This window comes from Grus americana, chromosome 14, assembly GCF_028858705.1.
Source record: "Grus americana isolate bGruAme1 chromosome 14, bGruAme1.mat, whole genome shotgun sequence".
Lineage (NCBI taxonomy): Eukaryota > Metazoa > Chordata > Aves > Gruiformes > Gruidae > Grus > Grus americana.
This window is the reverse complement of record NC_072865.1, coordinates 9,259,040-9,275,436: the sequence shown is the minus strand read 5'-3', so window position 1 is coordinate 9,275,436 and position 16,397 is coordinate 9,259,040. Positions and strand designations below refer to the sequence as shown.

The 16,397-nt window shown below is 44.8% G+C and overlaps 1 long non-coding RNA gene across 1 annotated transcript; it reads right to left on the bottom strand.

Moving 5' to 3' along the window:
• Nucleotides 1-3,147: 3,147 nt before the first annotated feature.
• LOC129212763 (uncharacterized) lies at nt 3,148-7,031 on the bottom strand. Its single transcript, XR_008579282.1, has 3 exons — nt 6,906-7,031; nt 4,106-4,481; nt 3,148-3,890 (listed from the first exon to the last, which is right to left on the bottom strand). It is a non-coding gene; the product is annotated as an uncharacterized LOC129212763 (long non-coding RNA).
• Between the last annotated feature and the right edge of the window lie 9,366 nt (nt 7,032-16,397).

Sequence of the window (16,397 nt, the reverse complement as noted above, 5' to 3'; positions counted from 1 at the left end):
TGAGTTCAGCTTCTGCCATAGAGAAACCTCCTGGTATGAATGGCTAATTTATTGAGCTACAGATGTGAGCTCTCCTTTGCTTGAGGAAGGCAGTATGATATAGGAGTTAGACAACAGGGCCTGGGATCAGCAATTACAGGTTAAATATCTCTTTGGCACTTCCTACCTCCTGAAGGCACTTCAGCTCAGTGCTTTCCTGCCCTGTGAGAGGGAAACACTTGCTATAAATGATGTCCCACCATGAGAATCCTGGGTTTTATATAAGCACAGTTTATCGTTACGAAACACCAGACATCACACACCATCGGGGGACGATTTTCACCCTGTACAAAGCTGTGCTCCTGTGGGACAGGGTATCTGACCTTGATGTGTCATGCTGTAACTAGAGAGAGACATCAGGAGAGAAATGGCTTTTATTGTGTGGAGCTGGTTTGTTTGGTTTTTTTGAAGTTTTCTGCGTCATTCTCTTTAAAATTTTAGAGCGAATTTATTGCTCTTGAAATCCATATCCCAGGGGCCTGGGTCTGCTCAGCATAGAAGAGAGTACATGGGAAGCAGTGCTGCAGCTTTCCCCTCCAGTGTCTCAGTCCTGACTTGCAGTAAATGCTTGGAAATTATTTAAAAAAAAAAAAAAAGAAAAAGAAAAAAGTTAACTCCATCTCTCTTGGCACTGCAATGCCAGGCGATGCCAGTCCTGATGCTTTTCCTTCGAACTGTGGACACAGCCAGCCTGAGAGCACCATTCATTACCTGTGAGGCACTTAATAACCAGTAACGGCCGATCATCACTGTCAACCCCAGCCCTACTCACTATTAAATTTCTGCAGAGGGAAGGCTCTGTGCAGGATGCTCGGCTCTCTGTGTCCCCAGTCCCTGTCCCTTTGGAGGTCTCCAGCAGCCCGAGGTGCTGCTCCATCCCTGTCCATGCTTGAGTTGCCTGGTCTGTTGGTGATGCTACCACTCACACCCTTAGATCAGAGGTAAAATACAAGAAGAAATAGAAACACCAGACTTCATGGCTTAATTAACACAGGGTTTGATGTAATCTGTGATAGGGAGACAAAATATCCCACACGAGCCTCCTGCGGGGCTCCTGCTGTTGGTCTGTGCGGCACCTCTGGTAGCGAGCCGGAGCTGCACAGACCACAAGTGCGATCCAGCTTGGGGACCACCATAGCCTGGGGCTTTTCCAGGGCTGAAATTTCACAAGCCAGACAAAAGGGCAATCCCCTGCTTTTCTGGTCTGAGCGGGAGTTACTGCTGCGCTGTTCACTGCTCCCGACCAGGCATTGCATAATACCGGCCCTGTTGCATCCCCCCTAATGATGCCATTTCCTACCATAGGCAGGAGGCAGTCAGGTTTCGCCTAATCAGCAATTTTCGAGCTTTGATTCCCACTCCTCCCCACCCCCTCTTTTTGTCAATATTCATTTTAAATGCTTGAAGTCAGGGTTCCTTTTTAGCTGACTGTGCTTTCTCTGCCTCACCCCTTCAGGTGGGTAGCTGACAAGTGACCACTTCATGCAGAAGGAAACTTTAAATGAATCCCAAAAGGAAGTATTTGTGTAAGAATGAAAGGGCATCCCAGGCTTCTGCTGAGTAATGGATGTGATAATAATTGTAGGGAAAAAAGATCCAAACAGTTGGGTGTTGGGGTTTTTTTTTCCCTTTCTGCAGCCAGGCTTTTGATCAAAAGATATAAAAACCCCGACAGTTGCCGGAGCAAGAGCTGCACTTTGATTCTGGGGCACGCAGGAAGGACAGTTGCCAACCTGGGAATCAAGAAACTGGCTATTGCTCCTTTGAACTGTATCAAAAGCTCATCATATTTATTTCTTCCAATTAACGAGTGAATTTATTATCGGTGTAAATGAAGGGCTGGTAGCCAAGACTGGGAGCAGGTAGGAAGGGGGGCACTTTGCTACTCAGAGCTGCAGTAATGCACGGCAGTTCAGCCACACGGCTGCCACCAGTCCCAGCCCCGGTCGCTGCCCACCGCTCGCTCTTGGACCCAGAGAAGCCCCTGCTAACCCAGCTGTGGGTCACTTTTCCCCAGAGACAGCCCCTTGCTCCTAACGGTCCGTCAGTTTTGAGATGCGGAACAATAAAACTGCAATCAAATGCCTTCCTCCTGGGCGCGGGGGCTGGGGATCAGGTTCCCCCTGTATCTCTTACCTTCCATCTACCACTTTGAAGGGTTTGTTCTTGAATTGTATCTGGATATCTCAGAGTGGAATTTCATTCTTCTGAGACTTTTAAAAGTAGACCGGGTAAAGAATTAGCATGAGACAGGGAGCACAGCGAGCAGCCTGCAGCTCACAGAGCTCTCTGTCACTATTGTCGGCACTGCGGGTGCTGCCCGGAAAAGATGATGCTCTCCAGAACGTGGGAATTACCCAGAGAAGCAATGGACAGCATCTGCCTACTGTCCTCTCCTGGAAGAATGAGGGCAGTCTTAGCACAGCGTAGGTAAAGATGTACTAGGTGAGATGAAGCCAGCATCTTCTCACTGAGAGTGGCCAAAAATGGATGTCTTGGGAAAGGGTAAAAAAATATAGGAAGCATATTGAAATTTTTCAGTACATTTGCTCCATGTGGGCTGAAAAAAATGCATGAAAGGGTGGATCAAAGCAGAGCCCATTCCTCAGGTCTGAGGCACATTTCTGCAGGACTGAATTCTGCTGGGTTTAGTGCTGTTTTGCTTGTGTAAAGGAAATATCCCGGAAGCAGAATGAATGCACTCAGAAGTTAAATTAATATATTTTGATCTGGGATCCAATACAGCCGATCAATATACATTCTTGAACAAGTTACTGAGATTCAGAGCATACTCTAAACTAAGTCAAATTCTCCACTTTTCTGCTGTATCCTGGCATGTATACCACCCTCGTGCTGCTCAGGGTGTAGCAAACGCCAAAGGTGTTACCGTGCACTCATGAAGCCCATGTAAAATGTCTAGAGAGGAGTTGTTACTCTGCACCAGAGCAAAGACACTTTTTCCAGGGTGCTATTAAAGGAATAAGCAGTGCCCTACACTTTGTCCATGCTTTCTGAATGAGATGTCCTGGCTGCTTAGCCGAGGAGACTGTCAACATGACTGATCACCCCTCACTGCCTCAGGAAAGGGCTTTTGTTTATATTTCAGGTAGACAGTTTTACTGCATTATATATGATCCTTGCAATTGTTACCACTATCTGCTTCTGCCCTAAATATAGCGTGAATGTTCCTTGCCCTTACCCTGGGTGTCACTTCCATCCTTCATGCTCCCACTCCAGGTCTCTTACACCGGCTCCAGAAGCGACAAATCAGTACAAATACATCACTGCTCTTCAGGGCTCGGCAGCGAGGCAGCGGCGTGTGCCTGGGACATGCCTCTCCGTTCGCAGGCAAGCCGGGGGATGCTGTGTCTTGGAGCTGAACAGAAACTCTGATCCCGTGCAGTTCCTCTGAAAGCTTCCCATAAATATACAAGGCTTATGCTGACAAGCTTGCATTAGATTTATACCCCCAGGACAGAGCAGTCACTTGTTCAGTCATAGAGAATGTCCCCAAGTCCCTCGCAGATTTAGTGGTGGGAAACCTGGTAACAGGACAGAGCTTTGATTTTGCTGCCTATCGGATTTCACTGCTTTCCTGGGGATTTTGGGGAGGGGGTAGAGAAAGGAGAGGGTGGGGATTACAGGACCAAGTTGAGAGAGAAACCCTTGCTTACTTGCTTCTGTCGAGATCCAGCTCAGAAGCATCAGGGAGGTGGGCTTTAGGAGTGATTACGATCACACAGTGTCTCTGTACTTGTTCTGCCTTGCTAGTGCTTCTGTCAAACCGGCTCGCTCTGCAGGCCAGGAAAAACTGCATCCACCAATTCCAGCTTCACGTTCAGCTTGTGCATCTGACAATGAAATGGGATAAATCCACATCACTCCCCCACGCTAGAGTAAAGCCATGAGGAACCTAGCAAGCAAACCATGGTGCATCTCAGTGCAAAAGGCTGAGCGAAACACAGCATGTTCTTCCCTCTCACTGTTTACTCTGTGCTTCTGACAGTGCCGCACACAGCAACCCGAACTTTCAAAAAAACTTACATCCTATGCAGGTCCTACTCACAAAGCATCCTGAGAGGAAGAACCATGTGCTGCCGTGATAGAATTGCCTTTAGATCCAAAGGATGCCTCAGAGGAAAGAAAAAAGGAGCAGGGGCAGCAGGTCAGCCTTGCTGCAACAGATCGGATCTCCATTCCCATTTCCTGCCCAGCCGCGTGCCCCGTGGTCCCTCACAGCAGCACTGGGCAGGTTCGAAACTGCTCTGCAGCTGGGCACTTTTATATTAAGTCAGCGACTTCCCCAAGACCAGATATGGAAAAAAGATCCAACTTCTTAAGATGTGCGTGTACTGGGAAAGAACGAGCTCATGGGATCATCCAGTTGTCATTATGTTTATGGATTTGTTCAGCAATTATTCCATAGTGAAATGCAGCAAATTCTGGGATGGAAGACAAAGAAGAACTGTCATCAGGAAAAAATAGCCATAGATCATTGAAGTACAGTTTATCCACCTGAAATTACATGTTTCAGGAAGGGCAGGAGTTAGAATTTAGGTAAGGCACAGAAGTTAACACCCTTCCTTTACTGAATGTGGACAAGAATTTCACCACGCATTCACCATGGATCTAACAAGAACATGCCCCTAAAATACCCTGGGTTCAACAGAAATTACTTCAGCACTTGAGTTTTCCTTTGGACAACTCCTAACCACACACTGGCCTGGGCTGACTGGGATTGAGTGAAGGATCTACTGGAGTTACAGTGAGTAAACTGGAAGTAGACAAGGAAAACACTGACCATGATGAATTCAATGGCAAAGCAGGCAAGTGCAAATGCCAGCAAGTCATTTCCTCTCTGTAATTAAGGTTTCCTGCAGAGACACAGTAAATACAGGATGATCCAATACCTTACGGATTTCAAATTTCCGATGGCATTAGTGCATCTGAGATACCCTCAGACCGTTTGCAGAAACAGTCCAGATCTGGAAAGAAACTTCTTTCTTCAGGTGAGAGGATAGCTGGTTCATACACAACTCATTAGCCACTCTGCTGAATTGCCAATTACTAATTGTTTTGATCGGTGGCTCTTGAGTAACATCCATCTCCCAAGCTTGCTCAGGACCAGTCATTCCTTCCCACTTGCCACTGACGGGTTCTCAGGCAGCAACCTCTCTTGCTCTTTCTTCTTTTAGAGATGATGATCTAACAGGCAATCATTTTACTCTAACTTTTTGAGCTATCCTGCTGGCTAGATTTTTCCTTTCATTATTAATCTAAAACCAAAATAAAACAACAATAAAAACCCCTCTTGACTGTGTGTCAAAAATAGCAAGTAGAGTTTTTTAACAAATGACCCGTAATGGCACATCAGTGACTGTGCTCTGCAAAAGATAAGGACAATCCTGGCTGCAGCTTAGAAATGCAAGCATGCTGGTGAGGGAGTGATTTCCAGCCTACTCCGCAGTACCATGAAATACAAGGTCATACTTCCTTTAAGCTAGAGTAACAGGAAAGTATTTCTATTTTCTCCAGTTTCTTCAGAGTAGTTAGCTTCACTTTTCCTTTGGTACCCACCCAGACAGGTTCACCGAGTACACACTGAGAAGCAACAGCAAATAAAAAATGACTGTAAAATTGAGCAGTAGGATTTACCATCTAATAATACTTTAAACTTTTGAAAATAACTTGATCAAGTCTCAGTGAGACTCCTTTGAAATAGCAAACCATCTCTTGCATGAAAATGTATTCACCAGAGTGTAGTTAATAGCCAGCAACGAGATACCATTTTTACCACTGAAATTGCAGCTAATTCATCATATCTCAAGGGCTGGTTGGTTTTTTTTTTTGCAGGTAACTTTCATTCCATCAATACACTGCAGCAATTCTGACAGTCCTGATAAGGAATAGAGCCAAAGCTTGGAGAAATAAAGTGAGAACATGCACTCTGTGGGCCCAGAGCAAGACAGAAAAGCTGAATAACACACGGTGCTGAGAAACCCCCCTAAAGAAGTAGCTGCAGAGCTCCCCCTGCTTTAGCTGCAGCTCATTAGCTTCCAAACATCTGCAAACTTCTCCCGAGAAGCAGGTGAACTCTGGTGTCAAGATCACAGCCATAATTGCAGCTTTTCCCTGAACAGGGGCTGCTCAGACTTATCCAGCAGCAAACAGAAATTAGATGAAGCAGCTAGTCCCGTAGACTCCTCTGTTGTCAGCACACACCGTGCGTGCCATCGAGGCAAGCACTACGGGCAATCCAGAAATAATAGGGCAAACTTACAGTGGGTTTTATTTGTCACTCTCTCCTTTTTGTAAACATTTTCTGTAAAGAATGTTAAGAGCGTGGTGCACAGAAACACGTATTAAATGATAATTTTACTGAACGATGCCAGTGCACTTCTTATGCTAAAGTCAAATCATTGTTTTAAACTCTGGAAAGATATAAGGATACCTCTTTAAAAAAGCACCTTAAGACCAGGAGAAGAAAAAAGAATTCTTTATTCAGTTGCATTAACTTATTTTGCCTATTTTTCACATCACATGATTAACAAGTTAAAATAATTTGTGCTGATTCAAATTTTAAAAATGTCATCCTCACCATTGGCACGTGATGGTGGAAAGCAGGGAGAGGTTTGCACTTTTGTGCTAAAACTGCCTTGAGCATCTGAACATACAGTTTTTATCAGAAATCTTTGGCCCACTCATTAAATTTTGCTTGCTTGATGAACTTAACACTAATCGAGCCCCCTCCCATACTAACTGGGCGAACACAATGTAGGTAAAAGCAGCAAAACGTGCGGCAGACCGCTCAGCCTCACGCTCCAAGGCCCCAGCTCAGCAAAGCAACTCCAAGCCTCGGTGCATACCTGCTTGGCGATGCTCGTCAGTACCTGCAGAAGCGGTGTGCTGAATTGGATGGGAAATTCAGAGGAGGCGATGTATATTGAAATGCTAAAATCTTCAGCCATTCTGGCATCCGCTGGGAAAAATCCGTGGGATAGGACCAATAAAAAATAAACCAGGGCAAGAGAATTATTAATCTCTCTAAACCACAGTAAGGGCTCTGACTGGAACTGCACCCTCTGGAGGATGCATCCCAACAGATCTGCAGCGACGTTCAGCTCACATTTATGTGTGTGTGTTTTATCACATGCTAACATGGGACTTTCTTTGATTTGTATATGGGATAAAAAACCCGAAGTTTCCATCAAACTTACGGAAAACCTTAATGGTGATTTAATGCAGTGAAATCTGGCTTGCCACATGACTGTGACAGGACTGTATTTTTTTCTGCCAGGGTTAGGTGCTCTCTGGTGCAGCAACATTTTTTTATTTATTTTTTTTTTTTAAAAGAAAGAATGAATTAATCATTTATGAAGCTGTGGAGCCTTGTCTGGACTCTGAACATTGTTAAAGGCGCAGTGTAGGCAGCGTGTGGCAGGAGAGGGCAGGGAGGCAGAGGAGCTCCATCCCGGAGCGGCCGGACACGGCTGGAGCTCTCGGTCTGTCTGAGAGCAACGTCATGGCCACGTCTGGCACGTTTGTGAAACACACATCAGCAGGTCGGCCTCTGGTTTGTGTTCATGAATAAATTTCACTTTGCAAGAACAACAAAAAAAAAAAAAAAAAGAGCCAGCAACATCCCTGGCTGCGTAGGGTAAAGCTACTCAGCTTTCAGCCCATGTGCTTAATAACACCACCTAAGGCCATGCCGTGAACACGCCGTCTAGGGAGCCTGTTTGCTCATTTTTTTTTCTCTCTGCCACATTTCATCATGCTTAATAATAAAATTCAATAATTGCCAGCATGGAGATGAACCACTTTCTCTGGGAATAGCCCTGAAAAACCAGCAGAGACGTGGCAAGGTGCTACTGCACAAAAAGGAAAAGGAATTCCCATCCCCTTGTGCCCTCTTTTCAGCAATTGATATCCCAACGCTTTGCATTTTACCTCACCGTAAGAAACGTCCCTGTTTGGGGAGAAAGAAGCCAAGAGGCAGTGGCTCAGCCTCGGAGTATGCGACTGACATATATAATCTAGATTGGCTTTCCCAGGCAGACCTTTGATTGAGGAGGAAGAAGAGCAGCTGGTCAAAGTAATCTGCTCAGAGCAATTTGCATAATTTTCTCCCCCGTTTCCTCCGGCATTGTGAGCGTGTCTGGAGAGGAACACAAGCGGCAGATGCTGCGTCGCTCTGTCACAGGGTATAGCAAAGTGGAGAACGTGGGTCAGAATTCATCTGCTAAATATCCCCAACAGGTTAAACAGTTCTGGAGAGCTTCAGTCACAGATCTCCTTTTGAAAAGCTTTTTTTTTTTTTTTTTTTTTCTTTTTCCCTTCACCGAGTACAAATGATTCCATTTCTCCAGCAATTGCATGTTTCCTTTCACACTTGTGTGCTATTCAGAAAGATACTCTTTGTGTTTCTTTATGGAGCTGGCTTCCAGGACCAAGTATTTCTTTCCCCTGCTTGGATGAAGAATTCATTACAAATGGGTGTTTTGAGAGCAGAAAGCCAGGCTTCTGGATTAAAAATTAATGTACATTTAATATTAAACACAACATTTTTAATTGTGGCAAGAAAGGTTAAAACCATCTTCCAGAGTTTCAGTTTTGTGTTGGGTCTGGGACACTGGTGGAAGCGGCAAATCTTGCAGCTGGCCCACCCACTTCCAAAACGGGTGCCTAAAATTGAGCATCTGAACCGTGGTCCTGCTGACATGAAGGAATCTCTGTAAGCAAAGGACTGTTTATCTACCTTGACTGGAGCTCAAACCCCGCACCATGCTCCCATGGCTTTTGAGCCTGGCTCCTTGCCACGCTGCATGGGCTATGGGTAGGGCAAGCAAACAAAATCCACCTACAAGAGATGTACGTGTAAATGCACCGTCCATTGCTGAAATACAGTATTCAAGCACTAAACAAGAATTTACTTTTAAATCCTTTGGGGGACAAGCAAAGTATTACTTTAAATCTCCAAAAAGCCACTTTTCTCCAAAATTTCTTCCCAAGGTGCTAGAGGCAAATAATGCTGTTTCCCTTTAAACTGGCCGTAGGAGCCCAGCGCAGTGGATGCTACCACCCGTGCTAGGTAGTGTGGCACATTTCCTACCCCGAAGGACACTGTCTGCAGGAGAGCACATGAACCACCCCCGCGGCCTCTGCCCTCGCCCTCGGGCTGTCCCACCTCTGGTGCCAAGGTTTGCCTTGGGCAGGATATGATGGACTTATCCTGCACCCACCTGAGCTTCCAGCTGCCGACAGAGTCCAAATGCCCACAGCCAGTAGAGACCCTTCCTGATTTAAAATAGGCAAGCTTAGCAGCAGAGGCTGTTAATTTTTCCTTGTGAGTGCTCCATAATCAAGTTTAAAAATCAGCTAGGAAAAACCTCAAGCACAAAAATATTGTTCTTACTTTTCCCTCCCGGGAACCTCCCCTGCCAAAAAGCATCCACTCTGACTGAGGATGGGAACCCTCCAGCAAAGGTGGGGAGGCAGCAGGACCTCCCTGAAACAACAGTAAAAATGGAAATAGATTATAAAAGGTAACCATGAGCACAAACAAGAGTGCTTACAACAGGTTACACCCACTACCATACAGCATCCAAGGCCAAGGAGACAGCGAAGAATTTGGTTCACCCACTCTAACGCTACCAGACGTCTGCTCCCTCCACAACCATCTGGGAAGCCACCGTCCCAGCAGAGATAACACGTGCTGCGTTGTGCCGTCCCACCCGGCTGCTACCAGGCTGTTATCCAGCCTGACGTTAGGTGCCAGAGTAGAGGCCAATATCTATTTTAGGCTTCACAGTAAGCCACGATTGTACGGTGGTGAAACCAAATGAAAGCACCCTGCTCTGAATGGGGATGGCCAAACTCATTGTTTCTCCAGCACAGGTCAGAAACTATTAAATGTCTACAAAAAAAAAAATAGGACAGAGGTTTTTTTCCACCTCTGTCTCCCATGCCTCCCCTCACTTTCCAGGCAGGCCCATTTTTTTTTTGGACACAGACTGCACTGCCTGTGCCCCCCAGCCCACCTCCTGGGTCATGGACAGTGCTGGGGAAACTCCAAAAACCCAGGGATCAACCTCAACTGAGCAGGAGCTTACCAAGTAAAGCAGTAAGTCTAAGAAATTTGCATACAGATCTAGCTTCTGCATGTTTCAAAGCTGAGGGCAGTTTATTATTGTTCTAATTCATTTCCTAAAATACACACAAGCTTGTACTCCATATATTGCAGAACAAGCTTGCAGTCTGACTGAACCAGCCATCCGCAGAGTGCAGTGGGAGCCGGAGTTTCCCAGTATTTCTACCCATATCTGAACCCAGCTGGAACTGGAACATCCAAGAGTAGAAACATTACTCTGTTTGTCTATCCCTACCATGACGTTTTATTTTTTGGAGTGTTTGAAATCTGCTAGAGCAGGGTGGATTGTGCAAGGCCTGATCTTAAAGGCACCTAATTAATAAGTGTGTTGGGGAAAAGAGTTTGGGGTTTTTTTCCTCCCTCAACGTCACCAAAATTTTTTGTGGGATTTCAAGAATATGGTCCTCCTCCCTCAACTCTTTCCTCCATGGATTTGGCTCAGGGTGTTTTAGAGGATTTTTTCAGGCTTTTTAGAATAAAAAGCTAGGGATAAAAAAAAAAAATCAATGAAAAATCCCAGGGACTTCCCACCTCTGCTTCTGCCCTTATTCCAGTGACCAAGTCCCTCCCAGGTAAGGCTATTTAAGTCCATCCTTGATGCATTACTTGGATGTTCACAATAATTGTTCCACATCTGACATGACACCACTGGTGCCCAGCAATGCCAATCTGCGAAGCTTCTTGAGGGACAGCGGTGCACACCAGTCATGTCCCTCTGACCTCTGTAGGCAGCCGGCAACTTCTTGAGGGTTTCTGCTCAGAAGAGCAGCACAGAGCAAATCCTTCCCCCTGGCTATGGGCTCTGAACAGAGTTCAGCTGGGAAGAAAAAGCCAAGACCAAGATTTCCACCATATTCCCTCTTCGATACCTGGTGGCAAGAGAGACGAATTTTCTAACAGCAAAAGGAGAATGTTGCAAGCTTCATGTTACTGATTTGGGACAGGAGCATCTTCAGCCACAGGAAAAACATAGACACTTGTGAGAAAGAAGGAGAAATAGAGAGGACAAAAGTTTTCTTTATACTTTTCCTTAGTGCCCCTCCGACTCCTGCCCCTCTGAGCTGAGCTGAGCAAAGCCAGCTGCCAGACCACAGCTCTCAGACCACAGCTCCCAGCCCTTGCTCCCCCTCTTGGAAGGTGAGTACTTCAGATCAGGCCTTGGCTGGTGAAGCCAAGCCACCCGGCCCTGCAGCCCCACGCAGGAGACGTGCTTAATTTTTGCACAAGGAGTGATTTGTTGGCATGACAGCCATAAACAACAGACTCCATTAATTAACATGAGATCCGACCGTCTGTGCTGTTGCCCAGTTTTACATCCAGTAGCATCTACTCTGCCCTTGCTCATTTGGAGAACATCCCAGAAATAAAAAACAAAATACTTTAAAACCCCCAGATTTAGGATAGTAAAAGAACCTTCCTTTAACTCTGTGTAAACATGCCTTGTGAAGCTTCCTGAGGCAGCTAATTACAGAAACCCAAAGAATTAATTTATTCCGTAAAAGCCCCTTTCATTGTTCCGTTAACACGTCTGGTAAAATCACAGTTTTCATTTAGTAATCCAACATGTCCCGTACCCTCTCCCTCATCACCTATTACTATTAGTGTCAGCCTCGTACTAACCCTCCATTTCTTTCTTTTCTTTTTTTTTTTTTTTTTTTTTTGTGTGTGGAAACTAACTACCTTTCAGTCACTGAAATGCTAATTTCAGAGACAGGCAGTAGGCAGCTAGAAGATAATGTTACATGTTTCCATCCTCCCACGGGGGAAAAACCTGGAGGAATCACAACATCTGAGATGCTTTTGCATTTTGGATAGGAAGACAAAGGGAAAACAGTTTGTGTGTATACATAGACACAAACACATTTGGAGACTGGGTCTTAGAGATTAAAAATGTAATTGATACTAGGTGCGTTTTCTCCTTACAGGGCAGGCAAGGGAGAGATCTGAGCTTTATGTTTCAGAGAGAGGAGAAACACAAATGGCAACTCCCTGTTTAAAATCAATATCTTGATGGATATTTTTCTTCTCAGGAACACATACTGAGGAAATGGCAGTATTCTGCACAGAAGTACAGAATATTTGTCATATTTTCTTGCCGTGTCACTTTTTCTGCACTGTTTCATTGAGCCCTCTTCATGAAGGAACAATTGCCTTATTGTCACTCTGAACATCCCAGGAGCAATACAACAAAACCAAACAAAGAGGCAGGAGGGGGAAGAAAGATGGAAAAAGTGGAACAACTTTCCTAGCGTGAATCACTAGTTCTTAAGTAGCTTCTTGCGACACGGCGGCTTGGTCTGCCGAAATCCTGCCCCTGCTTACCCCTTTCAGTGTGTGTGGGCTCACTCCGTTGCTTCCTCACTCCACTTTGGGTATTTGGGTTCAGGTTGGTCTCCTCGCTCGGAACAGAAAAAACAAAAACCCCAAACTCATAAAATCCCTGATGTGGCTTTTGGGAAAACTCACAGATTTCCTGTCATCTCTACTTGACATAAAAAGATTGGTCCAGAGCACCTCAAAAAAAAGATTTGCTTTGTTTCATTTTTGGTTTTAATGCAGCATTGCTATTTTTCACCAGTTCTGACTTGGCCTGGAAGGAGGCAATCCATGCAATTCCCTATGGCCAGCACAGACCAGCCTCTCGCAAGTGAAAGTACCAGAAAACGGCAGGTTGCAGCTCAGGCCTCGGCACAGTAGAGCAGCAGGGCCAAGAAATCAAAAGGCAATACTTCCAGATGGACACAAGCAGCCAGATACCGCTGTGGGATGTCTGCTCTACACTCTTCCTAAATAGACAGGAACTCATCTAAACATCTTCCATTCCAGCTGGATAAAAGAAGGAACATACCAAGTAAGGGTAACCACCAAGGGGCTGAAGATAAGCATTCAGTCTGGTTTTCCAATATCTACCCCAATGGACAACACACTATTTTGCACAATTAGAAATAGACCTTGGCTGGAAATCCAGACTCAGGCACCATAAGACCTATCATTAGTAGTGGGGGAGAAGGGCATAACATCAGATTTAAATCCCCAAATTAAAACCAGCACAAACTGGATCCAAAAAGGAGAAGAACATCCAAAGGCATTGACTACAGCAAGAGTCTGGTGGTCAGCTGAAAGCTCAGGGCAATGAATTGCAGCAACATTTCGTGGGACACTTGAATTTGTAATACAGAGAGCTGCTGGCATGGGGAAAAAAAAGAATCTTCTGGGCACTTGCATGGAGCCATTAGCAACTAATTCTTGGTGGAGTAGGATAACCAGGTTTAGACTCTTAGAGCTGTTACTCATCAGTTCAGATTCTTTCCTGCTCTATAGTACTCAGCTCAGTTCCTCCATGGCTGCCTGGTGTGTTATAAAAAGCAATCATACCAGTTAAGCAATTCTATCAGTTTTGAACTCATAATGTTTGAGTATCCACATCCTGGCTTTCACTGACATCACCACAAGCAATTGCATGAGCTTAACTTTAAAAGTTTCCTCTATACAGCTGAGGCACAGGGACTACCATGTCAAAACTTGAAGTCCATTGCAAACACAATACTGGGGAGCTTAAACTACTATCAAATTTCTCATCAGAGAGCTAGTAAAGTCCCTGAGAAAATTATCTTACCTGATGCCCACCTCCACACCAGATGTATTTCTTCCTGGGATAAGGAGATTGGGCTGACCCTAGCACCAAGATGTTTTATCTGTGCCTTCAAAGCAGTGGTCTGGATGCAGTTCACTCAATATTTTTGTATCAGGCTCTCAGATAGATTCTACACACATATTTAAGTGAATTACTATATAACCCCTTTATTTTCTTTCTATTTTTCCATTCCAGAGAATGCTCATTGTTATTGGGTTTTTAAGCTGAGGCTCAAGGATCACATTTGATTGCATAGGACAAACCATTTTAAAGTGGTAAAACTTAAGGATGGAAAAAATGAAAATTATGTAATTTAATAATGAACCGCAACAATAGAGCACAATCTTCCTGCGTATTATTGACAATGATCATCTCCGGCTGCCAGCACTGCTGGCTGTGAGGATTCAAGATTTTCCCTGCGCCAACGCAGACCTCACTCCTATTTCCAAGCTTTCCAAGTGCAAACAGAACACAGGCTGCTTTGCATTACAGGGAGGCCTGCCCATTGGTTTTCTATGAAAGAGTTTCACAGATTTTTACAACCTGGTGTGTGCACACAGGCATGCAGCATCTTTCCTGAAACATTTTGTTGACCTCTGCTCAAAGCACATGGACAAAGAGGGGGATTTGGCCGCACAGAGGTCACCTTGTACACCTTGATACAACCCTTGTGTTTCAGATCTAGTGGAGGAGGGTCTTTGCTCAGTACAGACGGTGGCAAAGCATTTCTGTTGGGCTGGGCATTTCCAGCTCCAGCAGAAAGCCCCTTGTGATGAAGCCCCATTGTCCCTCTCAACATCCCGTTCTCCAGGGCAAATCCAGCCCTTTGCCTTTCATTTCCAACTTTCTCTGTTTGTGGTGGCGTTTTGAAGTTTCTGGATTTGAACAAAGCCAAAATCTCAGCTGAAATCTCACTCCACTCTGGCAGCCTCTGCTGTACTGCTTGTCCATACTAGGTGGAACCATATGTGGTGTGTGTGGTTTCAAGCCTGCTATCGGCCAGGTTTCACATGCAAGCCCTTCAACAGGCTTAAGCCCGCAGTTCTAAGAAGCCTACGAATTTAACCTGAACTGCTGTCAATATTTTGAGCCTCTCTTTTGCTTCAGTGGGGAGTTTGCTGTCCAACAGACTGCTCCCTTGGATTGATACAGCAGGGTGACACTGAGCTGCCCATAGTTAGCTGATATTAGATGGGTAAACACTTCTGAAAAAGGAACCTCAAGGTTTTGAAATTAATTAGGGAAAGGCTTCCAAGCTATATCTAAAAGAAATAGATAAAGCTGTTCATGACATGATGAAGACTTTTATATTGGAGGCAAATTGCCATTGCTTATGCAGTAAGGTCAGCTCCTCACTTCTAGATGATCAGGATGGTCTCAAGAGGAGAAGAGGAAGACTATATAAAGGGATATAGGAAAATCAATTCTAATAAAATAAGCTACGGCCCAAACATCCATCAGAAATTCCAGTAAAACTCAAAAAACCCTCCAAGAAAGCAATCTGGAGATTCAAGTAAATCAGATTGCCTAAACTATAGATTCACTTCCTTCTTGTAAAACATCTGTGGAGGCTTCTCACATCCTGGCCCTTCCACCCACTCCCACATTCCAGCACCCAAAAAATAAAAATGAGATCGGGTCTTAGGAGGCTGGCTAGCACAAACACTTGAGTGCCAGGTATGTGCAGCTGTATGCTTGATTGCTAATCCATCTGCAAGACTCGGCATGGACTACTTTTGTTTGAGCCTCAAGTAAGGATGGGAAAATGGGTTCAGATAAATAACATGAAAGCCCTTGGCCTTTTGCCTCTTTTGAAAGCTGAATTGGAAACAAAAGTTCCTTCCAGGTTCTCAAATGCTTGGTTAGTGCCACCCATTTGCTTATGATACTGCTCTGTTTTCGGATCCCATATGGGAGAGCAGGCCCTGAAACACTGGGAGAGCAGTGTCTCCTAGTGTCCTCCCAGGCTAGCTGGAAGCAGAGGGAGCTTGCAGAAAACCTGTTTTGTGGAAACATCAAGCCAAAGTTTTTGCATCAGAAAGGTTCGGCGGGTACAGGTAAATATTCAGCATTGGAGAATGTGAGGGAACAACCTCTTTAATCTGAAGATAAACTGTACGCATCTAAAGGGCTGGAGGCACCAAGAGTGGATAAGTAGAGTAGATTCAACATAAACGTGCAAAAGAAATTTGAAGTTCAGCTAAAAAGCCCTGCTTGGTTCTCACTGGTTCATATTTTCCTGTTTCTTGTTCTGGCTCTGCCTCATCTTCTTCTCTCAGTGGGCCATGGGTGTTACCAAGCAACATGGTAATACTTGGCCCAAGCCCTAAACCATGAGTTTTTGTAAACATCAGTGAATAAAATTATTTAACATCCTGCCTGAACATTGTCTTAAACCTCTGGGTACATGCTAGGGAATGCCAGCTCCATACAAGTTACATGCAAAAAAAGAAAAAGGCTCCTTTCTGAGTTTTTAAGTCACCATTTCATGCCAGATAAACATTTCAAAATCAAGACTTTTCAAAACTATTTTGCAGAAAGTGAGATATAGTCAGAGACACCCAACCAGTGCCT